The 24,439-nt window shown below is 63.0% G+C and overlaps 4 long non-coding RNA genes across 5 annotated transcripts; all 4 read left to right on the top strand.

Annotated features, from left to right (window-relative positions):
• Positions 1–647: 647 nt before the first annotated feature.
• On the top strand, positions 648–3,877 carry LOC130157628 (uncharacterized). The gene is made up of 4 exons (XR_008824959.1): positions 648–812; positions 1,319–1,511; positions 2,900–3,601; positions 3,706–3,877. It is a non-coding gene; the product is annotated as an uncharacterized LOC130157628 (long non-coding RNA).
• A 270-nt stretch (positions 3,878–4,147) lies between these two features.
• Positions 4,148–7,327, top strand: LOC130157629 (uncharacterized). The gene is made up of 4 exons (XR_008824960.1): positions 4,148–4,278; positions 4,784–4,976; positions 6,366–7,067; positions 7,172–7,327. It is a non-coding gene; the product is annotated as an uncharacterized LOC130157629 (long non-coding RNA).
• A 7,316-nt stretch (positions 7,328–14,643) lies between these two features.
• LOC130157322 (uncharacterized) lies at positions 14,644–21,388 on the top strand. 2 transcript variants are annotated; one of them, XR_008824796.1, is made up of 8 exons: positions 14,644–14,726; positions 15,158–15,350; positions 16,850–17,551; positions 17,656–17,832; positions 18,076–18,303; positions 18,735–18,927; positions 20,427–21,128; positions 21,233–21,388. It is a non-coding gene; the product is annotated as an uncharacterized LOC130157322 (long non-coding RNA). The 2 variants fall into 2 exon arrangements; XR_008824798.1 differs by lacking the exons at positions 14,644–14,726; positions 15,158–15,350 and adding an exon at positions 15,650–15,930.
• Positions 21,389–21,657: 269 nt separating this feature from the next.
• On the top strand, positions 21,658–24,433 carry LOC130157693 (uncharacterized). Its single transcript, XR_008824977.1, has 3 exons — positions 21,658–21,806; positions 22,312–22,504; positions 23,912–24,433. It is a non-coding gene; the product is annotated as an uncharacterized LOC130157693 (long non-coding RNA).
• The last annotated feature ends 6 nt before the right edge of the window (positions 24,434–24,439 follow it).

The following is a 24,439-nucleotide window of genomic DNA, read 5'->3' as shown; positions in this document are numbered from 1 at the left end:
GCCTTTTAACGAAATTCGAAACAAAGCGGCGGGGTGAAGCGGCTGGAAGCGTCCTGCCAGTCTGCCGTGGGTATCGCTGCCGTGCGTGTTACCTGCCTGTCTGCCGATCGCTCCTGCCTCTTGTTGTGGCCCGGTAATTCCTCTGGGGAAGGCGTTGGGCTCTGACCGCAGCGCACCCCGACTCCCTCCTGACCCCGGCGAGACGTGATCGGTGTTTGCCTTCCTCCCCTTTCACAGGGCCTCGGCTGTTGCGTGCAGAGAAGCTGTCAGCCTTGTGAGAGAGCACGCCGCCGGCAAGCGCATCGTGGTGCTTCGGTACCGAGCTGAGGCCGCAGGCGTCCGTCTTTTGTTTGCGGAAAGGGATCGCGAGGAAAGGTTGCTGGCCTCGGAGGGGGAGAGGGTGGCGGGGGGAACAGGTAGGAGGCAGCTCTTTCAACCGGTTTTAGGCTTAACTCCTGGGTGCCTGAGCACGGTTCTGGGCTTCGGGGGGTTGGCTTTCGGCTTTTCGCCTTCAGCGCGTCCTCCGTCACCGCTGTCGGCGCGCGCTGAGCTGCGGCTCAGGGGACTGCGGCGATACAGGCCGTGTGCGTGCCAGCCGTCCTCGAGGCTAGAGCTGTATTCTGCTTGTTACCCTGATGAAAGCGTTTCTTTTTTTCTAGGGGGCGTTCCCACAAGGCAGTGGTGTGGAGCCGAAGGGGACTGCGATGGAACGGTGACGGAGCCGTTTGGACCGAGTCTTGAAGATAGATCGCTCGGGTTTTTGTCCGAGGAAACTTCGTCTCGAGACGGTCCTATCGCTCGCTGGCAACGTGGTAGGAAACTGCTTTGTTGATCTTGACGGCGCAGTGTGTTGGGAGTATTAAGATTCCTCGAGAGATCAGAAGCGAGTAGGTTGTTTCTCTAAGGGAAAGGGGAATAGGCCTGTATCGTTAAAGGAAAGACTCAGAGTGGGTTTTGTTTCTCTTAAGTACAAAGCGCCCCATCTCAAGGGATTGCAAAGTCTGAAACGATGGTTCAAAAGCAGACTTGTGCTGTTTGCAAAGCGTCTGTTGCACTGCTCAAAGACAAAAGACGCTCACCCGAGAAAGTTTTTGGAAACCGATGTCCGAGAGGCACGGGGAAAGAGCTGCAGAGGTTTACGTATCGTCTGTCGAATTCTGTTCTCTTTCGTGCCCTTCCATTTTACAATAAAAACTTTCGTGACCCCTTTTCCCGTTCAGGCACTGTTGCTAGTGTTTTTATAAGGGGGGAAAAAAAAGCGTATGCCTGGTCTCTCGAGTGATTATTATTTTTTATTTTTTTTATTATTTTTCTCTAGACTAGTGGAATCGAGAATGTTCGCTGTAAGAACTTCATCCACCGGGATGGGAAGCCAGGCAACTTCCGAACGGGCCGTGGGCAGAGTTCCCTTCTTGATGCCATGCCTCTAATAAACTGTGCAGTCTCGTTAGCTAGACGGGCTGCAGTACCCAATTTTTTTCGCCAGGTGGCAGCGCGGCCTCCCAGGCGGAGTAAGGGCAGCGCATGCGCAGACGCGGCTTGACGCCGAAGGGGCGGGGCTTCCGGCCCCGTGCGTCTGGGCCGATGACGCAATCCCGCTTTGGCGCATGCGCAGAAGGGCTGTCTGGCCAAGGAAGGTCGGCGCATGCGCAGAAGCGGCTTTGACCCTTAGGGGCGGGGCTTCCGGCCCCGTGCGTCTGGGCCGATGACGCAATCCCGCTTTGGCGCATGCGCAGAAGGGCTTTCTGGCCAAGGAAGGTCGGCGCATGCGCAGAAGCGGCTTTGACCCTTAGGGGCGGGGCTTCCGCCCCCCTGCGTCTGGGCCGATGACGCAATCCGGGTTTGGCGCATGCGCAGAAGCCTTTCTGGCCGACCGAGGGCGGCGCATGCGCAGAAGCGGCTTTGACCCCCTAGGGGCGGGGCTTCCGGCCTCGTGCGTAGGGGCAGATGGCGCATCCGGCCCGGGAAAGGCGGGTTCACTCCCGGCCCGCGCGGCGCGCTGGAGCGGCCGTGGAGGTGCGGAGCCTTCGCCGGGAGCCCGGAAGACTTTCGGGCCGGGACGTGCGGCGGCGCGCTCGGGCTGAAGGGCGGCCGGGGGCCGGCGGGCAGCGGCCCGGTCGGGGGGGGGATGTGGCGGCCCGGCGCTCGGCCGCGGCAGGGAGCGCCTGGTGCCGGCGGCGGGCGGGCTGAGGCAGGCGGGCGGCCCGGCCCGGGACCGGCGGGGCTGCCGCCGGTTCTCGTCTCCCCGGCAGGGACGGTGGTCAGCGGGCTCCTCACGGGGCTGCCCTTTTTTGGGTGGCTTTTTTTTTGGTTTTTTTTTTTTTTTGTGTCTCTCGGAGCCGCGCCGCTACCTCGGCGAGGAGCGGCGGCGGGGCGGCCCCGGTGCTCGCTCGTGGCGGCGGCGCCCGGGAGAGGGGTCGGCCCGCGCCGCCCCGCCGCCCACCCGCCGCCGCCTGCGGGCTGCCCGGGCAGCCGCCGCAGCCCTGCGCGGGGCTTTGTCTTTCCCCCAGCCGCTGGCCTGAGCCGTGGCAGCCGGCTGGGGCTGCCGGCCCCCGCGGGCCGCAGAGAGGCTGCCTCGGGGCCTGCGGTAACGCTGTCGCGGGGTGTGTGTGTGTGTGTGTGTGTGTGTGTGTGGCTCAGGAGCCTCTTCCCGCCCCTGCGAGCGGGCCAGAGCAAGAAAAGTCAGCCGGCAGCGGAATCCCCAGCCGTCGCCCCCGACTGCTGCTTTCTCCGCAAGCCTTTTAACTGCCGGGGAGGGCTGGGAGGCAGCGGCAGCTCAGGTGTCTGGCTGATCTTGTGTCGTGACAGTCAGCTCCGGGGCCGGAGCAGCCGAGGGGAAGAGGCCTTTTGGTTTGCTTCCCAGCGAAACGGGGGTCTTTTGTTTTCCCTTTGTCCCTAGGTTCGTCCGGAAGCGTCCGTCGACAAGTCAAGGGGAGCGGAACCGAAGGTCGCTGGAGATGTTACTTTGCCACGCGTGCCTCGTGCTTGCGAGTCGGACTGCTGACTACGGAGGGATCCCTTTTGTAGCCGCCGAGGGCCCGCGAGGCTCCGTGTGCCCGCCGCTGCCGAGTGCTGCGCTGCGGCTCGGGCAACGGCCGGGGAGGAATTGTCGGTCCCTCGTGGTAACGCAGCCGGGCCTGCTAGGCGCTTAGAGCCGCGCGTCCGGCCGGGCAGTATTGTTTTCCGAGGCTGTAAAGGAGCCCGAGGTATAAACCCGCTTTACGTTTCCGTACGGCGGTGCGCTTTGTCGGAGAGCTCGGCCGTACTGACGGAGCTGGCACAGGGTTCCCGCGGGACTCCGGCTTTGCCCGTCTCGTGGAAAGGCTCCAGAGCCTGCTTGGGAAGCCGCTTGACAAGGCACGGCTTTGCCGTGATTTTTACGCCGGAATTCCGACGGTAACGCCAATGCCACGTGTTAGCCTTTCTCCAGCAGCTCTTCAAAGCAGAGTGAGCCTTAAGAATCGGATTGCCTTTTAACGAAATTCGAAACAAAGCGGCGGGGTGAAGCGGCTGGAAGCGTCCTGCCAGTCTGCCGTGGGTATCGCTGCCGTGCGTGTTACCTGCCTGTCTGCCGATCGCTCCTGCCTCTTGTTGTGGCCCGGTAATTCCTCTGGGGAAGGCGTTGGGCTCTGACTGCAGCGCACCCCGACTCCCTCCTGACCCTGGCGAGACGTGGTGGGTGTTTGCCTTCCTCCCCTTTCACAGGGCCTCGGCTGTTGCGTGCAGAGAAGCTGTCAGCCTTGCGAGAGAGCACGCCGCCGGCAAGCGCATCGTGGTGCTTCGGTACCGAGCTGAGGCCGCAGGCGTCCGTCTTTTGTTTGCGAAAAGGGATCGCGAGGAAAGGTTGCTGGCCTCGGAGGGGGAGAGGTGGCGGGGGAACAGGTAGGAGGCAGCTCTTTCAACCGGTTTTAGGCTTAACTCCCGGGTGCCTGAGCACGGTTCTGGGCTTCGGGGGGTTGGCTTTCGGCTTTTCGCCTTCAGCGCGTCCTCCGTCACCGCTGTCGGCGCGCGCTGAGCTGCGGCTCAGGGGACTGCGGCGATACAGGCCGTGTGCGTGCCAGCCGTCCTCAAGGCTAGAGCTGTATTCTGCTTGTTACCCTGATGAAAGCGTTTCTTTTTTTCTAGGGGGCGTTCCCACAAAGCAGTGGTGTGGAGCCGAAGGGGACTGCGATGGAACGGTGACGGAGCCGTTTGGACCGAGTCTTGAAGATAGATCTCTCTGGTTTTTGTCCGAGGAAACTGCGTCTCGAGACGGTCCTATCGCTCGCTGGCAACGTGGTAGGAAACTGCTTTGTTGATCTTGACGGCGCAGTGTGTTGGGAGTATTAAGATTCCTCGAGAGATCAGAAGCGAGTAGGTTGTTTCTCTAAGGGAAAGGGGAATAGGCCTGTATCGTTAAAGGAAAGACTCAGAGTGGGTTTTGTTTCTCTTAAGTACAAAGCGCCCCATCTCAAGGGATTGCAAAGTCTGAAACGATGGTTCAAAAGCAGACTTGTGCTGTTTGCAAAGCGTCTGTTGCACTGCTCAAAGACAAAAGACGCTCACCCGAGAAAGTTTTTGGAAACCGATGTCCGAGAGGCACGGGGAAAGAGCTGCAGAGGTTTACGTATCGTCTGTCGAATTCTGTTCTCTTTCGTGCCCTTCCATTTTACAATAAAAGCTTTCGTGACCCCTTTTCCCGTTCAGGCACTGTTGCTAGTGTTTTTATAAGGGGGGAAAAAAAAGCGTATGCCTGGTCTCTCGAGTGATTATTATTTTTTATTTTTTTTTTCTTTTTCTCTAGACTAGTGGAATCGAGAATGTTCGCTGTAAGAACTTCATCCACCGGGATGGGAAGCCAGGCAACTTCCGAACGGGCCGTGGGCAGAGTTCCCTTCTTGATGCCATGCCTCTAATAAACTGTGCAGTCTCGTTAGCTAGACGGGCTGCAGTACCCAATTTTTTTCGCCAGGTGGCAGCGCGGCCTCCCAGGCGGAGTAAGGGCAGCGCATGCGCAGACGCGGCTTGACGCCGAAGGGGCGGGGCTTCCGGCCCCGTGCGTCTGGGCCGATGACGCAATCCCGCTTTGGCGCATGCGCAGAAGGGCTGTCTGGCCAAGGAAGGTCGGCGCATGCGCAGAAGCGGCTTTGACCCTTAGGGGCGGGGCTTCCGGCCCCGTGCGTCTGGGCCGATGACGCAATCCCGCTTTGGCGCATGCGCAGAAGGGCTTTCTGGCCAAGGAAGGTCGGCGCATGCGCAGAAGCGGCTTTGACCCTTAGGGGCGGGGCTTCCGCCCCCCTGCGTCTGGGCCGATGACGCAATCCGGGTTTGGCGCATGCGCAGAAGCCTTTCTGGCCGACCGAGGGCGGCGCATGCGCAGAAGCGGCTTTGACCCCCTAGGGGCGGGGCTTCCGGCCTCGTGCGTAGGGGCAGATGGCGCATCCGGCCCGGGAAAGGCGGGTTCACTCCCGGCCCGCGCGGCGCGCTGGAGCGGCCGTGGAGGTGCGGAGCCTTCGCCGGGAGCCCGGAAGACTTTCGGGCCGGGACGTGCGGCGGCGCGCTCGGGCTGAAGGGCGGCCGGGGGCCGGCGGGCAGCGGCCCGGTCGGGGGGGGGATGTGGCGGCCCGGCGCTCGGCCGCGGCAGGGAGCGCCTGGTGCCGGCGGCGGGCGGGCTGAGGCAGGCGGGCGGCCCGGCCCGGGACCGGCGGGGCTGCCGCCGGTTCTCGTCTCCCCGGCAGGGACGGTGGTCAGCGGGCTCCTCACGGGGCTGCCCTTTTTTGGGTGGCTTTTTTTTTGGTTTTTTTTTTTTTTTTGTGTCTCTCGGAGCCGCGCCGCTACCTCGGCGAGGAGCGGCGGCGGGGCGGCCCCGGTGCTCGCTCGTGGCGGCGGCGCCCGGGAGAGGGGTCGGCCCGCGCCGCCCCGCCGCCCACCCGCCGCCGCCTGCGGGCTGCCCGGGCAGCCGCCGCAGCCCTGCGCGGGGCTTTGTCTTTCCCCCAGCCGCTGGCCTGAGCCGTGGCAGCCGGCTGGGGCTGCCGGCCCCCGCGGGCCGCAGAGAGGCTGCCTCGGGGCCTGCGGTAACGCTGTCGCGGGGTGTGTGTGTGTGTGTGTGTGTGTGTGTGTGGCTCAGGAGCCTCTTCCCGCCCCTGCGAGCGGGCCAGAGCAAGAAAAGTCAGCCGGCAGCGGAATCCCCAGCCGTCGCCCCCGACTGCTGCTTTCTCCGCAAGCCTTTTAACTGCCGGGGAGGGCTGGGAGGCAGCGGCAGCTCAGGTGTCTGGCTGATCTTGTGTCGTGACAGTCAGCTCCGGGGCCGGAGCAGCCGAGGGGAAGAGGCCTTTTGGTTTGCTTCCCAGCGAAACGGGGGTCTTTTGTTTTCCCTTTGTCCCTAGGTTCGTCCGGAAGCGTCCGTCGACAAGTCAAGGGGAGCGGAACCGAAGGTCGCTGGAGATGTTACTTTGCCACGCGTGCCTCGTGCTTGCGAGTCGGACTGCTGACTACGGAGGGATCCCTTTTGTAGCCGCCGAGGGCCCGCGAGGCTCCGTGTGCCCGCCGCTGCCGAGTGCTGCGCTGCGGCTCGGGCAACGGCCGGGGAGGAATTGTCGGTCCCTCGTGGTAACGCAGCCGGGCCTGCTAGGCGCTTAGAGCCGCGCGTCCGGCCGGGCAGTATTGTTTTCCGAGGCTGTAAAGGAGCCCGAGGTATAAACCCGCTTTACGTTTCCGTACGGCGGTGCGCTTTGTCGGAGAGCTCGGCCGTACTGACGGAGCTGGCACAGGGTTCCCGCGGGACTCCGGCTTTGCCCGTCTCGTGGAAAGGCTCCAGAGCCTGCTTGGGAAGCCGCTTGACAAGGCACGGCTTTGCCGTGATTTTTACGCCGGAATTCCGACGGTAACGCCAATGCCACGTGTTAGCCTTTCTCCAGCAGCTCTTCAAAGCAGAGTGAGCCTTAAGAATCGGATTGCCTTTTAACGAAATTCGAAACAAAGCGGCGGGGTGAAGCGGCTGGAAGCGTCCTGCCAGTCTGCCGTGGGTATCGCTGCCGTGCGTGTTACCTGCCTGTCTGCCGATCGCTCCTGCCTCTTGTTGTGGCCCGGTAATTCCTCTGGGGAAGGCGTTGGGCTCTGACTGCAGCGCACCCCGACTCCCTCCTGACCCTGGCGAGACGTGGTGGGTGTTTGCCTTCCTCCCCTTTCACAGGGCCTCGGCTGTTGCGTGCAGAGAAGCTGTCAGCCTTGCGAGAGAGCACGCCGCCGGCAAGCGCATCGTGGTGCTTCGGTACCGAGCTGAGGCCGCAGGCGTCCGTCTTTTGTTTGCGAAAAGGGATCGCGAGGAAAGGTTGCTGGCCTCGGAGGGGGAGAGGTGGCGGGGGGAACAGGTAGGAGGCAGCTCTTTCAACCGGTTTTAGGCTTAACTCCCGGGTGCCTGAGCACGGTTCTGGGCTTCGGGGGGTTGGCTTTCGGCTTTTCGCCTTCAGCGCGTCCTCCGTCACCGCTGTCGGCGCGCGCTGAGCTGCGGCTCAGGGGACTGCGGCGATACAGGCCGTGTGCGTGCCAGCCGTCCTCAAGGCTAGAGCTGTATTCTGCTTGTTACCCTGATGAAAGCGTTTCTTTTTTTCTAGGGGGCGTTCCCACAAGGCAGTGGTGTGGAGCCGAAGGGGACTGCGATGGAACGGTGACGGAGCCGTTTGGACCGAGTCTTGAAGATAGATCTCTCTGGTTTTTGTCCGAGGAAACTGCGTCTCGAGACGGTCCTATCGCTCGCTGGCAACGTGGTAGGAAACTGCTTTGTTGATCTTGACGGCGCAGTGTGTTGGGAGTATTAAGATTCCTCGAGAGATCAGAAGCGAGTAGGTTGTTTCTCTAAGGGAAAGGGGAATAGGCCTGTATCGTTAAAGGAAAGACTCAGAGTGGGTTTTGTTTCTCTTAAGTACAAAGCGCCCCATCTCAAGGGATTGCAAAGTCTGAAACGATGGTTCAAAAGCAGACTTGTGCTGTTTGCAAAGCGTCTGTTGCACTGCTCAAAGACAAAAGACGCTCACCCGAGAAAGTTTTTGGAAACCAATGTCCGAGAGGCACGGGGAAAGAGCTGCAGAGGTTTACGTATCGTCTGTCGAATTCTGTTCTCTTTCGTGCCCTTCCATTTTACAATAAAAGCTTTCGTGACCCCTTTTCCCGTTCAGGCACTGTTGCTAGTGTTTTTATAAGGGGGGAAAAAAAAGCGTATGCCTGGTCTCTCGAGTGATTATTATTTTTTATTTTTTTTTTCTTTTTCTCTAGACTAGTGGAATCGAGAATGTTCGCTGTAAGAACTTCATCCACCGGGATGGGAAGCCAGGCAACTTCCGAACGGGCCGTGGGCAGAGTTCCCTTCTTGATGCCATGCCTCTAATAAACTGTGCAGTCTCGTTAGCTAGACGGGCTGCAGTACCCAATTTTTTTCGCCAGGTGGCAGCGCGGCCTCCCAGGCGGAGTAAGGGCAGCGCATGCGCAGACGCGGCTTGACGCCGAAGGGGCGGGGCTTCCGGCCCCGTGCGTCTGGGCCGATGACGCAATCCCGCTTTGGCGCATGCGCAGAAGGGCTGTCTGGCCAAGGAAGGTCGGCGCATGCGCAGAAGCGGCTTTGACCCTTAGGGGCGGGGCTTCCGGCCCCCTGCGTCTGGGCCGATGACGCAATCCCGCTTTGGCGCATGCGCAGAAGGGCTGTCTGGCCAAGGAAGGTCGGCGCATGCGCAGAAGCGGCTTTGACCCTTAGGGGCGGGGCTTCCGCCCCCCTGCGTCTGGGCCGATGACGCAATCCGGGTTTGGCGCATGCGCAGAAGCCTTTCTGGCCGACCGAGGGCGGCGCATGCGCAGAAGCGGCTTTGACCCCCTAGGGGCGGGGCTTCCGGCCTCGTGCGTAGGGGCAGATGGCGCATCCGGCCCGGGAAAGGTGGGTTCACTCCCGGCCCGCGCGGCGCGCTGGAGCGGCCGTGGAGGTGCGGAGCCTTCGCCGGGAGCCCGGAAGACTTTCGGGCCGGGACGTGCGGCGGCGCGCTCGGGCTGAAGGGCGGCCGGGGGCCGGCGGGCAGCGGCCCGGTCGGGGGGGATGTGGCGGCCCGGCGCTCGGCCGCGGCAGGGAGCGCCTGGTGCCGGCGGCGGGCGGGCTGAGGCAGGCGGGCGGCCCGGCCCGGGACCGGCGGGGCTGCCGCCGGTTCTCGTCTCCCCGGCAGGGACGGTGGTCAGCGGGCTCCTCACGGGGCTGCCCTTTTCTGGGTGGGTTTTTTTTTTTTGTGTCTCTCGGAGCCGCGCCGCTACCTCGGCGAGGAGCGGCGGCAGGCAGGGCGGCCCCGGTGCTCGCTCGTGGCGGCGGCGCCCGGGAGAGGGGTCGGCCCGCGCCGCCCCGCCGCCCACCCGCCGCCGCCTGCGGGCTGCCCGGGCAGCCGCCGCAGCCCTGCGCGGGGCTTTGTCTTTCCCCCAGCCGCTGGCCTGAGCCGTGGCAGGCGGCTGGGGCTGCCGGCCCCCGCGGGCCGCAGAGAGGCTGCCTCGGGGCCTGCGGTAACGCTGTCGCGGGGGGGGGGTGTGTGTGTGTGTGTGTGTGTGTGGCTCAGGAGCCTCTTCCCGCCCCTGCGAGCGGGCCAGAGCAAGAAAAGTCAGCCGGCAGCGGAATCCCCAGCCGTCGCCCCCGACTGCTGCTTTCTCCGCAAGCCTTTTAACTGCCGGGGAGGGCTGGGAGGCAGCGGCAGCTCAGGTGTCTGGCTGATCTTGTGTCGTGACAGTCAGCTCCGGGGCCGGAGCAGCCGAGGGGAAGAGGCCTTTTGGTTTGCTTCCCAGCGAAACGGGGGTCTTTTGTTTTCCCTTTGTCCCTAGGTTCGTCCGGAAGCGTCCGTCGACAAGTCAAGGGGAGCGGAACCGAAGGTCGCTGGAGATGTTACTTTGCCACGCGTGCCTCGTGCTTGCGAGTCGGACTGCTGACTACGGAGGGATCACTTTTGTAGCCGCCGAGGGCCCGCGAGGCTCCGTGTGCCCGCCGCTGCCGAGTGCTGCGCTGCGGCTCGGGCAACGGACGGGGAGGAATTGTCGGTCCCTCGTGGTAACGCAGCCGGGCCTGCTAGGCGCTTAGAGCCGCGCGTCCGGCCGGGCAGTATTGTTTTCCGAGGCTGTAAAGGAGCCCGAGGTATAAACCCGCTTTACGTTTCCGTACGGCGGTGCGCTTTGTCGGAGAGCTCGGCCGTACTGACGGAGCTGGCACAGGGTTCCCGCGGGACTCCGGCTTTGCCCGTCTCGTGGAAAGGCTCCAGAGCCTGCTTGGGAAGCCGCTTGACAAGGCACGGCTTTGCCGTGATTTTTACGCCGGAATTCCGACGGTAACGCCAATGCCACGTGTTAGCCTTTCTCCAGCAGCTCTTCAAAGCAGAGTGAGCCTTAAGAATCGGATTGCCTTTTAACGAAATTCGAAACAAAGCGGCGGGGTGAAGCGGCTGGAAGCGTCCTGCCAGTCTGCCGTGGGTATCGCTGCCGTGCGTGTTACCTGCCTGTCTGCCGATCGCTCCTGCCTCTTGTTGTGGCCCGGTAATTCCTCTGGGGAAGGCGTTGGGCTCTGACTGCAGCGCACCCCGTCTCCCTCCTGACCCCGGCGAGACGTGATCGGTGTTTGCCTTCCTCCCCTTTCACAGGGCCTCGGCTGTTGCGTGCAGAGAAGCTGTCAGCCTTGTGAGAGAGCACGCCGCCGGCAAGCGCATCGTGGTGCTTCGGTACCGAGCTGAGGCCGCAGGCGTCCGTCTTTTGTTTGCGGAAAGGGATCGCGAGGAAAGGTGCTGGCCTCGGAGGGGGAGAGGTGGCGGGGGAACAGGTAGGAGGCAGCTCTTTCAACCGGTTTTAGGCTTAACTCCTGGGTGCCTGAGCACGGTTCTGGGCTTCGGGGGGTTGGCTTTCGGCTTTTCGCCTTCAGCGCGTCCTCCGTCACCGCTGTCGGCGCGCGCTGAGCTGCGGCTCAGGGGACTGCGGCGATACAGGCCGTGTGCGTGCCAGCCGTCCTCAAGGCTAGAGCTGTATTCTGCTTGTTACCCTGATGAAAGCGTTTCTTTTTTTCTAGGGGGCGTTCCCACAAGGCAGTGGTGTGGAGCCGAAGGGGACTGCGATGGAACGGTGACGGAGCCGTTTGGACCGAGTCTTGAAGATAGATCTCTCTGGTTTTTGTCCGAGGAAACTGCGTCTCGAGACGGTCCTATCGCTCGCTGGCAACGTGGTAGGAAACTGCTTTGTTGATCTTGACGGCGCAGTGTGTTGGGAGTATTAAGATTCCTCGAGAGATCAGAAGCGAGTAGGTTGTTTCTCTAAGGGAAAGGGGAATAGGCCTGTATCGTTAAAGGAAAGACTCAGAGTGGGTTTTGTTTCTCTTAAGTACAAAGCGCCCCATCTCAAGGGATTGCAAAGTCTGAAACGATGGTTCAAAAGCAGACTTGTGCTGTTTGCAAAGCGTCTGTTGCACTGCTCAAAGACAAAAGACGCTCACCCGAGAAAGTTTTTGGAAACCGATGTCCGAGAGGCACGGGGAAAGAGCTGCAGAGGTTTACGTATCGTCTGTCGAATTCTGTTCTCTTTCGTGCCCTTCCATTTTACAATAAAAGCTTTCGTGACCCCTTTTCCCGTTCAGGCACTGTTGCTAGTGTTTTTATAAGGGGGGAAAAAAAAGCGTATGCCTGGTCTCTCGAGTGATTATTATTTTTTATTTTTTTTTTCTTTTTCTCTAGACTAGTGGAATCGAGAATGTTCGCTGTAAGAACTTCATCCACCGGGATGGGAAGCCAGGCAACTTCCGAACGGGCCGTGGGCAGAGTTCCCTTCTTGATGCCATGCCTCTAATAAACTGTGCAGTCTCGTTAGCTAGACGGGCTGCAGTACCCAATTTTTTTCGCCAGGTGGCAGCGCGGCCTCCCAGGCGGAGTAAGGGCAGCGCATGCGCAGACGCGGCTTGACGCCGAAGGGGCGGGGCTTCCGGCCCCGTGCGTCTGGGCCGATGACGCAATCCCGCTTTGGCGCATGCGCAGAAGGGCTGTCTGGCCAAGGAAGGTCGGCGCATGCGCAGAAGCGGCTTTGACCCTTAGGGGCGGGGCTTCCGGCCCCGTGCGTCTGGGCCGATGACGCAATCCCGCTTTGGCGCATGCGCAGAAGGGCTGTCTGGCCAAGGAAGGTCGGCGCATGCGCAGAAGCGGCTTTGACCCTTAGGGGCGGGGCTTCCGGCCCCCTGCGTCTGGGCCGATGACGCAATCCGGGTTTGGCGCATGCGCAGAAGCCTTTCTGGCCGACCGAGGTCGGCGCATGCGCAGAAGCGGCTTTGACCCCCTAGGGGCGGGGCTTCCGGCCTCGTGCGTAGGGGCAGATGGCGCATCCGGCCCGGGAAAGGTGGGTTCACTCCCGGCCCGCGCGGCGCGCTGGAGCGGCCGTGGAGGTGCGGAGCCTTCGCCGGGAGCCCGGAAGACTTTCGGGCCGGGACGTGCGGCGGCGCGCTCGGGCTGAAGGGCGGCCGGGGGCCGGCGGGCAGCGGCCCGGTCGGGGGGGATGTGGCGGCCCGGCGCTCGGCCGCGGCAGGGAGCGCCTGGTGCCGGCGGCGGGCGGGCTGAGGCAGGCGGGCGGCCCGGCCCGGGACCGGCGGGGCTGCCGCCGGTTCTCGTCTCCCCGGCAGGGACGGTGGTCAGCGGGCTCCTCACGGGGCTGCCCTTTTCTGGGTGGGTTTTTTTTTTTTGTGTCTCTCGGAGCCGCGCCGCTACCTCGGCGAGGAGCGGCGGCAGGCAGGGCGGCCCCGGTGCTCGCTCGTGGCGGCGGCGCCCGGGAGAGGGGTCGGCCCGCGCCGCCCCGCCGCCCACCCGCCGCCGCCTGCGGGCTGCCCGGGCAGCCGCCGCAGCCCTGCGCGGGGCTTTGTCTTTCCCCCAGCCGCTGGCCTGAGCCGTGGCAGGCGGCTGGGGCTGCCGGCCCCCGCGGGCCGCAGAGAGGCTGCCTCGGGGCCTGCGGTAACGCTGTCGCGGGGGGGGTGTGTGTGTGTGTGTGTGTGTGTGTGGCTCAGGAGCCTCTTCCCGCCCCTGCGAGCGGGCCAGAGCAAGAAAAGTCAGCCGGCAGCGGAATCCCCAGCCGTCGCCCCCGACTGCTGCTTTCTCCGCAAGCCTTTTAACTGCCGGGGAGGGCTGGGAGGCAGCGGCAGCTCAGGTGTCTGGCTGATCTTGTGTCGTGACAGTCAGCTCCGGGGCCGGAGCAGCCGAGGGGAAGAGGCCTTTTGGTTTGCTTCCCAGCGAAACGGGGGTCTTTTGTTTTCCCTTTGTCCCTAGGTTCGTCCGGAAGCGTCCGTCGACAAGTCAAGGGGAGCGGAACCGAAGGTCGCTGGAGATGTTACTTTGCCACGCGTGCCTCGTGCTTGCGAGTCGGACTGCTGACTACGGAGGGATCACTTTTGTAGCCGCCGAGGGCCCGCGAGGCTCCGTGTGCCCGCCGCTGCCGAGTGCTGCGCTGCGGCTCGGGCAACGGCCGGGGAGGAATTGTCGGTCCCTCGTGGTAACGCAGCCGGGCCTGCTAGGCGCTTAGAGCCGCGCGTCCGGCCGGGCAGTATTGTTTTCCGAGGCTGTAAAGGAGCCCGAGGTATAAACCCGCTTTACGTTTCCGTACGGCGGTGCGCTTTGTCGGAGAGCTCGGCCGTACTGACGGAGCTGGCACAGGGTTCCCGCGGGACTCCGGCTTTGCCCGTCTCGTGGAAAGGCTCCAGAGCCTGCTTGGGAAGCCGCTTGACAAGGCACGGCTTTGCCGTGATTTTTACGCCGGAATTCCGACGGTAACGCCAATGCCACGTGTTAGCCTTTCTCCAGCAGCTCTTCAAAGCAGAGTGAGCCTTAAGAATCGGATTGCCTTTTAACGAAATTCGAAACAAAGCGGCGGGGTGAAGCGGCTGGAAGCGTCCTGCCAGTCTGCCGTGGGTATCGCTGCCGTGCGTGTTACCTGCCTGTCTGCCGATCGCTCCTGCCTCTTGTTGTGGCCCGGTAATTCCTCTGGGGAAGGCGTTGGGCTCTGACTGCAGCGCACCCCGACTCCCTCCTGACCCCGGCGAGACGTGATCGGTGTTTGCCTTCCTCCCCTTTCACAGGGCCTCGGCTGTTGCGTGCAGAGAAGCTGTCAGCCTTGTGAGAGAGCACGCCGCCGGCAAGCGCATCGTGGTGCTTCGGTACCGAGCTGAGGCCGCAGGCGTCCGTCTTTTGTTTGCGGAAAGGGATCGCGAGGAAAGGTTGCTGGCCTCGGAGGGGGAGAGGTGGCGGGGGGAACAGGTAGGAGGCAGCTCTTTCAACCGGTTTTAGGCTTAACTCCTGGGTGCCTGAGCACGGTTCTGGGCTTCGGGGGGTTGGCTTTCGGCTTTTCGCCTTCAGCGCGTCCTCCGTCACCGCTGTCGGCGCGCGCTGAGCTGCGGCTCAGGGGACTGCGGCGATACAGGCCGTGTGCGTGCCAGCCGTCCTCAAGGCTAGAGCTGTATTCTGCTTGTTACCCTGATGAAAGCGTTTCTTTTTTTCTAGGGGGCGTTCCCACAAGGCAGTGGTGTGGAGCCGAAGGGGACTGCGATGGAACGGTGACGGAGCCGTTTGGACCGAGTCTTGAAGATAGATCGCTCGGGTTTTTGTCCGAGGAAACTTCGTCTCGAGACGGTCCTATCGCTCGCTGGCAATGTGGTAGGAAACTGCTTTGTTGATCTTGACGGCGCAGTGTGTTGGGAGTATTAAGATTCCTCGAGAGATCAGAAGCGAGTAGGTTGTTTCTCTAAGGGAAAGGGGAATAGGCCTGTATCGTTAAAGGAAAGACTCAGAGTGGGTTTTGTTTCTCTTAAGTACAAAGCGCCCCATCTCAAGGGATTGCAAAGTCTGAAACGATGGTTCAAAAGCAGACTTGTGCTGTTTGCAAAGCGTCTGTTGCACTGCTCAAAGACAAAAGACGCTCACCCGAGAAAGTTTTTGGAAACCGATGTCCGATAGGCACGGGGAAAGAGCTGGAGAGGTTTACGTATCGTCTGTCGAATTCTGTTCTCTTTCGTGCCCTTCCATTTTACAATAAAAACTTTCGTGACCCCTTTTCCCGTTCAGGCACTGTTGCTAGTGTTTTTATAAGGGGGGAAAAAAAAGCGTATGCCTGGTCTCTCGAGTGATTATTATTTTTTATTTTTTTTATTATTTTTCTCTAGACTAGTGGAATCGAGAATGTTCGCTGTAAGAACTTCATCCACCGGGATGGGAAGCCAGGCAACTTCCGAACGGGCCGTGGGCAGAGTTCCCTTCTTGATGCCATGCCTCTAATAAACTGTGCAGTCTCGTTAGCTAGACGGGCTGCAGTACCCAATTTTTTTCGCCAGGTGGCAGCGCGGCCTCCCAGGCGGAGTAAGGGCAGCGCATGCGCAGACGCGGCTTGACGCCGAAGGGGCGGGGCTTCCGGCCCCGTGCGTCTGGGCCGATGACGCAATCCCGCTTTGGCGCATGCGCAGAAGGGCTGTCTGGCCAAGGAAGGTCGGCGCATGCGCAGAAGCGGCTTTGACCCTTAGGGGCGGGGCTTCCGGCCCCGTGCGTCTGGGCCGATGACGCAATCCCGCTTTGGCGCATGCGCAGAAGGGCTTTCTGGCCAAGGAAGGTCGGCGCATGCGCAGAAGCGGCTTTGACCCTTAGGGGCGGGGCTTCCGGCCCCCTGCGTCTGGGCCGATGACGCAATCCCGCTTTGGCGCATGCGCAGAAGGGCTTTCTGGCCAAGGAAGGTCGGCGCATGCGCAGAAGCGGCTTTGACCCTTAGGGGCGGGGCTTCCGGCCCCCTGCGTCTGGGCCGATGACGCAATCCGGGTTTGGCGCATGCGCAGAAGCCTTTCTGGCCGACCGAGGGCGGCGCATGCGCAGAAGCGGCTTTGACCCCCTAGGGGCGGGGCTTCCGGCCTCGTGCGTAGGGGCAGATGGCGCATCCGGCCCGGGAAAGGTGGGTTCACTCCCGGCCCGCGCGGCGCGCTGGAGCGGCCGTGGAGGTGCGGAGCCTTCGCCGGGAGCCCGGAAGACTTTCGGGCCGGGACGTGCGGCGGCGCGCTCGGGCTGAAGGGCGGCCGGGGGCCGGCGGGCAGCGGCCCGGTCGGGGGGGATGTGGCGGCCCGGCGCTCGGCCGCGGCAGGGAGCGCCTGGTGCCGGCGGCGGGCGGGCTGAGGCAGGCGGGCGGCCCGGCCCGGGACCGGCGGGGCTGCCGCCGGTTCTCGTCTCCCCGGCAGGGACGGTGGTCAGCGGGCTCCTCACGGGGCTGCCCTTTTCTGGGTGGGTTTTTTTTTTTTTGTGTCTCTCGGAGCCGCGCCGCTACCTCGGCGAGGAGCGGCGGCAGGCAGGGCGGCCCCGGTGCTCGCTCGTGGCGGCGGCGCCCGGGAGAGGGGTCGGCCCGCGCCGCCCCGCCGCCCACCCGCCGCCGCCTGCGGGCTGCCCGGGCAGCCGCCGCAGCCCTGCGCGGGGCTTTGTCTTTCCCCCAGCCGCTGGCCTGAGCCGTGGCAGGCGGCTGGGGCTGCCGGCCCCCGCGGGCCGCAGAGAGGCTGCCTCGGGGCCTGCGGTAACGCTGTCGCGGGGGGGGGGGGGGGTGTGTGTGTGTGTGTGTGTGGCTCAGGAGCCTCTTCCCGCCCCTGCGAGCGGGCCAGAGCAAGAAAAGTCAGCCGGCAGCGGAATCCCCAGCCGTCGCCCCCGACTGCTGCTTTCTCCGCAAGCCTTTTAACTGCCGGGGAGGGCTGGGAGGCAGCGGCAGCTCAGGTGTCTGGCTGATCTTGTGTCGTGACAGTCAGCTCCGGGGCCGGAGCAGCCGAGGGGAAGAGGCCTTTTGGTTTGCTTCCCAGCGAAACGGGGGTCTTTTGTTTTCCCTTTGTCCCTAGGTTCGTCCGGAAGCGTCCGTCGACAAGTCAAGGGGAGCGGAACCGAAGGTCGCTGGAGATGTTACTTTGCCACGCGTGCCTCGTGCTTGCGAGTCGGACTGCTGACTACGGAGGGATCACTTTTGTAGCCGCCGAGGGCCCGCGAGGCTCCGTGTGCCCGCCGCTGCCGAGTGCTGCGCTGCGGCTCGGGTAACGGCCGGGGAGGAATTGTCGGTCCCTCGTGGTAACGCAGCCGGGCCTGCTAGGCGCTTAGAGCCGCGCGTCCGGCCGGGCAGTATTGTTTTCCGAGGCTGTAAAGGAGCCCGAGGTATAAACCCGCTTTACGTTTCCGTACGGCGGTGCGCTTTGTCGGAGAGCTCGGCCGTACTGACGGAGCTGGCACAGGGTTCCCGCGGGACTCCGGCTTTGCCCGTCTCGTGGAAAGGCTCCAGAGCCTGCTTGGGAAGCCGCTTGACAAGGCACGGCTTTGCCGTGATTTTTACGCCGGAATTCCGACGGTAACGCCAATGCCACGTGTTAGCCTTTCTCCAGCAGCTCTTCAAAGCAGAGTGAGCCTTAAGAATCGGATTGCCTTTTAACGAAATTCGAAACAAAGCGGCGGGGTGAAGCGGCTGGAAGCGTCCTGCCAGTCTGCCGTGGGTATCGCTGCCGTGCGTGTTACCTGCCTGTCTGCCGATCGCTCCTGCCTCTTGTTGTGGCCCGGTAATTCCTCTGGGGAAGGCGTTGGGCTCTGACCGCAGCGCACCCCGACTCCCTCCTGACCCCGGCGAGACGTGATGGGTGTTTGCCTTCCTCCCCTTTCACAGGGCCTCGGCTGTTGCGTGCAGAGAAGCTGTCAGCCTTGCGAGAGAGCACGCCGCCGGCAAGCGCATCGTGGTGCTTCGGTACCGAGCTGAGGCCGCAGGCGTCCGTCTTTTGTTTGCGAAAAGGGATCGCGAGGAAAGGTTGCTGGCCTCGGAGGGGGAGAGGTGGCGGGGGAACAGGTAGGAGGCAGCTCTTTCAACCGGTTTTAGGCTTAACTCCCGGGTGCCTGAGCACGGTTCTGGGCTTCGGGGGGTTGGCTTTCGGCTTTTCGCCTTCAGCGCGTCCTCCGTCACCGCTGTCGGCGCGCGCTGAGCTGCGGCTCAGGGGACTGCGGCGATACAGGCCGTGTGCGTGCCAGCCGTCCTCGAGGCTAGAGCTGTATTCTGCTTGTTACCCTGATGAAAGCGTTTCTTTTTTTCTAGGGGGCGTTCCCACAAGGCAGTGGTGTGGAGCCGAAGGGGACTGCGATGGAACGGTGACGGAGCCGTTTGGACCGAGTCTTGAAGATAGATCGCTCGGGTTTTTGTCCGAGGAAACTGCGTCTCGAGACGGTCCTATTGCTCGCTGGCAACGTGGTAGGAAACTGCTTTGTTGATCTTGACGGCGCAGTGTGTTGGGAGTATTAAGATTCCTCGAGAGATCAGAAGCGAGTAGGTTGTTTCTCTAAGGGAAAGGGGAATAGGCCTGTATCGTTAAAGGAAAGACTCAGAGTGGGTTTTGTTTCTCTTAAGTACAAAGCGCCCCATCTCAAGGGATTGCAAAGTCTGAAACGATGGTTCAAAAGCAGACTTGTGCTGTTTGCAAAGCGTCTGTTGCACTGCTCAAAGACAAAAGACGCTCACCCGAGAAAGTTTTTGGAAACCGATGTCCGAGAGGCACGGGGAAAGAGCTGCAGAGGTTTACGTATCGTCTGTCGAATTCTGTTCTCTTTCGTGCCCTTCCATTTTACAATAAAAACTTTCGTGACCCCTTTTCCCGTTCAGGCACTGTTGCTAGTGTTTTTATAAGGGGGGAAAAAAAAGCGTATGCCTGGTCTCTCGAGTGATTATTATTTTTTATTTTTTTTATTATTTTTCTCTAGACTAGTGGAATCGAGAATGTTCGCTGTAAGAACTTCATCCACCGGGATGGGAAGCCAGGCAACTTCCGAACGGGCCGTGGGCAGAGTTCCCTTCTTGATGCCATGCCTCTAATAAACTGTGCAGTCTCGTTAGCTAGACGGGCTGCAGTACCCAATTTTTTTCGCCAGGTGGCAGCGCGGCCTCCCAGGCGGAGTAAGGGCAGCGCATGCGCAGACGCGGCTTGACGCCGAAGGGGCGGGGCTTCCGGCCCCGTGCGTCTGGGCCGATGACGCAATCCCGCTTTGGCGCATGCGCAGAAGGGCTGTCTGGCCAAGGAAGGTCGGCGCATGCGCAGAAGCGGCTTTGACCCTTAGGGGCGGGGCTTCCGGCCCCGTGCGTCTGGGCCGATGACGCAATCCCGCTTTGGCGCATGCGCAGAAGGGCTTTCTGGCCAAGGAAGGTCGGCGCATGCGCAGAAGCGGCTTTGACCCTTAGGGGCGGGGCTTCCGGCCCCCTGCGTCTGGGCCGATGACGCAATCCCGCTTTGGCGCATGCGCAGAAGGGCTTTCTGGCCAAGGAAGGTCGGCGCATGCGCAGAAGCGGCTTTGACCCTTAGGGGCGGGGCTTCCGGCCCCCTGCGTCTGGGCCGATGACGCAATCCGGGTTTGGCGCATGCGCAGAAGCCTTTCTGGCCGACCGAGGGCGGCGCATGCGCAGAAGCGGCTTTGACCCCCTAGGGGCGGGGCTTCCGGCCTCGTGCGTAGGGGCAGATGGCGCATCCGGCCCGGGAAAGGTGGGTTCACTCCCGGCCCGCGCGGCGCGCTGGAGCGGCCGTGGAGGTGCGGAGCCTTCGCCGGGAGCCCGGAAGACTTTCGGGCCGGGACGTGCGGCGGCGCGCTCGGGCTGAAGGGCGGCCGGGGGCCGGCGGGCAGCGGCCCGGTCGGGGGGGATGTGGCGGCCCGGCGCTCGGCCGCGGCAGGGAGCGCCTGGTGCCGGCGGCGGGCGGGCTGAGGCAGGCGGGCGGCCCGGCCCGGGACCGGCGGGGCTGCCGCCGGTTCTCGTCTCCCCGGCAGGGACGGTGGTCAGCGGGCTCCTCACGGGGCTGCCCTTTTCTGGGTGGGTTTTTTTTTTTTTGTGTCTCTCGGAGCCGCGCCGCTACCTCGGCGAGGAGCGGCGGCAGGCAGGGCGGCCCCGGTGCTCGCTCGTGGCGGCGGCGCCCGGGAGAGGGGTCGGCCCGCGCCGCCCCGCCGCCCACCCGCCGCCGCCTGCGGGCTGCCCGGGCAGCCGCCGCAGCCCTGCGCGGGGCTTTGTCTTTCCCCCAGCCGCTGGCCTGAGCCGTGGCAGGCGGCTGGGGCTGCCGGCCCCCGCGGGCCGCAGAGAGGCTGCCTCGGGGCCTGCGGTAACGCTGTCGCGGGGGGGGGGGGGGGTGTGTGTGTGTGTGTGTGTGGCTCAGGAGCCTCTTCCCGCCCCTGCGAGCGGGCCAGAGCAAGAAAAGTCAGCCGGCAGCGGAATCCCCAGCCGTCGCCCCCGACTGCTGCTTTCTCCGCAAGCCTTTTAACTGCCGGGGAGGGCTGGGAGGCAGCGGCAGCTCAGGTGTCTGGCTGATCTTGTGTCGTGACAGTCAGCTCCGGGGCCGGAGCAGCCGAGGGGAAGAGGCCTTTTGGTTTGCTTCCCAGCGAAACGGGGGTCTTTTGTTTTCCCTTTGTCCCTAGGTTCGTCCGGAAGCGTCCGTCGACAAGTCAAGGGGAGCGGAACCGAAGGTCGCTGGAGATGTTACTTTGCCACGCGTGCCTCGTGCTTGCGAGTCGGACTGCTGACTACGGAGGGATCACTTTTGTAGCCGCCGAGGGCCCGCGAGGCTCCGTGTGCCCGCCGCTGCCGAGTGCTGCGCTGCGGCTCGGGTAACGGCCGGGGAGGAATTGTCGGTCCCTCGTGGTAACGCAGCCGGGCCTGCTAGGCGCTTAGAGCCGCGCGTCCGGCCGGGCAGTATTGTTTTCCGAGGCTGTAAAGGAGCCCGAGGTATAAACCCGCTTTACGTTTCCGTACGGCGGTGCGCTTTGTCGGAGAGCTCGGCCGTACTGACGGAGCTGGCACAGGGTTCCCGCGGGACTCCGGCTTTGCCCGTCTCGTGGAAAGGCTCCAGAGCCTGCTTGGGAAGCCGCTTGACAAGGCACGGCTTTGCCGTGATTTTTACGCCGGAATTCCGACGGTAACGCCAATGCCACGTGTTAGCCTTTCTCCAGCAGCTCTTCAAAGCAGAGTGAGCCTTAAGAATCGGATTGCCTTTTAACGAAATTCGAAACAAAGCGGCGGGGTGAAGCGGCTGGAAGCGTCCTGCCAGTCTGCCGTGGGTATCGCTGCCGTGCGTGTTACCTGCCTGTCTGCCGATCGCTCCTGCCTCTTGTTGTGGCCCGGTAATTCCTCTGGGGAAGGCGTTGGGCTCTGACCGCAGCGCACCCCGACTCCCTCCTGACCCCGGCGAGACGTGATGGGTGTTTGCCTTCCTCCCCTTTCACAGGGCCTCGGCTGTTGCGTGCAGAGAAGCTGTCAGCCTTGCGAGAGAGCACGCCGCCGGCAAGCGCATCGTGGTGCTTCGGTACCGAGCTGAGGCCGCAGGCGTCCGTCTTTTGTTTGCGAAAAGGGATCGCGAGGAAAGGTTGCTGGCCTCGGAGGGGGAGAGGTGGCGGGGGGAACAGGTAGGAGGCAGCTCTTTCAACCGGTTTTAGGCTTAACTCCCGGGTGCCTGAGCACGGTTCTGGGCTTCGGGGGGTTGGCTTTCGGCTTTTCGCCTTCAGCGCGTCCTCCGTCACCGCTGTCGGCGCGCGCTGAGCTGCGGCTCAGGGGACTGCGGCGATACAGGCCGTGTGCGTGCCAGCCGTCCTCGAGGCTAGAGCTGTATTCTGCTTGTTACCCTGATGAAAGCGTTTCTTTTTTTCTAGGGGGCGTTCCCACAAGGCAGTGGTGTGGAGCCGAAGGGGACTGCGATGGAACGGTGACGGAGCCGTTTGGACCGAGTCTTGAAGATAGATCGCTCGGGTTTTTGTCCGAGGAAACTGCGTCTCGAGACGGTCCTATCGCTCGCTGGCAACGTGGTAGGAAACTGCTTTGTTGATCTTGACGGCGCAGTGTGTTGGGAGTATTAAGATTCCTCGAGAGATCAGAAGCGAGTAGGTTGTTTCTCTAAGGGAAAGGGGAATAGGCCTGTATCGTTAAAGGAAAGACTCAGAGTGGGTTTTGTTTCTCTTAAGTACAAAGCGCCCCATCTCAAGGGATTGCAAAGTCTGAAACGATGGTTCAAAAGCAGACTTGTGCTGTTTGCAAAGCGTCTGTTGCACTGCTCAAAGACAAAAGACGCTCACCCGAGAAAGTTTTTGGAAACCGATGTCCGAGAGGCACGGGGAAAGAGCTGCAGAGGTTTACGTATCGTCTGTCGAATTCTGTTCTCTTTCGTGCCCTTCCATTTTACAATAAAAGCTTTCGTGACCCCTTTTCCCGTTCAGGCACTGTTGCTAGTGTTTTTATAAGGGGGGAAAAAAAAGCGTATGCCTGGTCTCTCGAGTGATTATTATTTTTTATTTTTTTTTTCTTTTTCTCTAGACTAGTGGAATCGAGAATGTTCGCTGTAAGAACTTCATCCACCGGGATGGGAAGCCAGGCAACTTCCGAACGGGCCGTGGGCAGAGTTCCCTTCTTGATGCCATGCCTCTAATAAACTGTGCAGTCTCGTTAGCTAGACGGGCTGCAGTACCCAATTTTTTTCGCCAGGTGGCAGCGCGGCCTCCCAGGCGGAGTAAGGGCAGCGCATGCGCAGACGCGGCTTGACGCCGAAGGGGCGGGGCTTCCGGCCCCGTGCGTCTGGGCCGATGACGCAATCCCGCTTTGGCGCATGCGCAGAAGGGCTTTCTGGCCAAGGAAGGTCGGCGCATGCGCAGAAGCGGCTTTGACCCTTAGGGGCGGGGCGTCTGGGCCGATGACGCAATCCCGCTTTGGCGCATGCGCAGAAGGGCTGTCTGGCCAAGGAAGGTCGGCGCATGCGCAGAAGCGGCTTTGACCCTTAGGGGCGGGGCTTCCGGCCCCCTGCGTCTGGGCCGATGACGCAATCCGGGTTTGGCGCATGCGCAGAAGCCTTTCTGGCCGACCGAGGGCGGCGCATGCGCAGAAGCGGCTTTGACCCCCTAGGGGCGGGGCTTCCGGCCTCGTGCGTAAGGGCAGATGGCGCATCCGGCCCGGGAAAGGTGGGTTCACTCCCGGCCCGCGCGGCGCGCTGGAGCGGCCGTGGAGGTGCGGAGCCTTCGCCGGGAGCCCGGAAGACTTTCGGGCCGGGACGTGCGGCGGCGCGCTCGGGCTGAAGGGCGGCCGGGGGCCGGCGGGCAGCGGCCCGGTCGGGGGGGGGATGTGGCGGCCCGGCGCTCGGCCGCGGCAGGGAGCGCCTGGTGCCGGCGGCGGGCGGGCTGAGGCAGGCGGGCGGCCCGGCCCGGGACCGGCGGGGCTGCCGCCGGTTCTCGTCTCCCCGGCAGGGACGGTGGTCAGCGGGCTCCTCACGGGGCTGCCCTTTTCTGGGTGGGTGGTTTTTTGTTTTTTTTGTTTTTTTTGTTTTTTTTTTTTTTTTTTTTTTTTTTCTCTCGGAGCCGCGCCGCTACCTCGGCGAGGAGCGGCGGCGGGGCGGCCCCGGTGCTCGCTCGTGGCGGCGGCGCCCGGGAGAGGGGTCGGCCCGCGCCGCCCCGCCGCCCACCCGCCGCCGCCTCCGGGCTGCCCGGGCAGCCGCCGCAGCCCTGCGCGGGGCTTTGTCTTTCCCCCAGCCGCTGGCCTGAGCCGTGGCAGCCGGCTGGGGCTGCCGGCCCCCGCGGGCCGCAGAGAGGCTGCCTCGGGGCCTGCGGTAACGCTGTCGCGGGGGGGGGGGTGGGGGGGTGGGGGGGTGGGGGGGGTGTTGTGGCTCAGGAGCCTCTTCCCGCCCCTGCGAGCGGGCCAGAGCAAGAAAAGGCAGCCGGCAGCGGAATCCCCAGCCGTCGCCCCCGACTGCTGCTTTCTCCGCAAGCCTTTTAACTGCCGGGGAGGGCTGGGAGGCAGCGGCAGCTCAGGTGTCTGGCTGATCTTGTGTCGTGACAGTCAGCTCCGGGGCCGGAGCAGCCGAGGGGAAGAGGCCTTTTGGTTTGCTTCCCCGCGAAACCGGGGCCTTTTGTTTTCCCTTTGTCCCTAGGTTCGTCCGGAAGCGTCCGTCGACAAGTCAAGGGGAGCGGAACCGAAGGTCGCTGGAGATGTTACTTTGCCACGCGTGCCTCGTGCTTGCGAGTCGGACTGCTGACTACGGAGGGATCACTTTTGTAGCCGCCGAGGGCCCGCGAGGCTCCGTGTGCCCGCCGCTGCCGAGTGCTGCGCTGCGGCTCGGGCAACGGCCGGGGAGGAATTGTCGGTCCCTCGTGGTAACGCAGCCGGGCCTGCTAGGCGCTTAGAGCCGCGCGTCCGGCCGGGCAGTATTGTTTTCCGAGGCTGTAAAGGAGCCCGAGGTATAAACCCGCTTTACGTTTCCGTACGGCGGTGCGCTTTGTCGGAGAGCTCGGCCGTACTGACGGAGCTGGCACAGGGTTCCCGCGGGACTCCGGCTTTGCCCGTCTCGTGGAAAGGCTCCAGAGCCTGCTTGGGAAGCCGCTTGACAAGGCACGGCTTTGCCGTGATTTTTACGCCGGAATTCCGACGGTAACGCCAATGCCACGTGTTAGCCTTTCTC

The sequence above is a fragment of the Falco biarmicus genome, chromosome 12 (genome assembly GCF_023638135.1).
Source record: "Falco biarmicus isolate bFalBia1 chromosome 12, bFalBia1.pri, whole genome shotgun sequence".
NCBI lineage: Eukaryota > Metazoa > Chordata > Aves > Falconiformes > Falconidae > Falco > Falco biarmicus.
The sequence above is the reverse complement of the archived record's forward strand: the minus strand, read 5'-3'. Positions and strand labels throughout refer to the sequence as shown.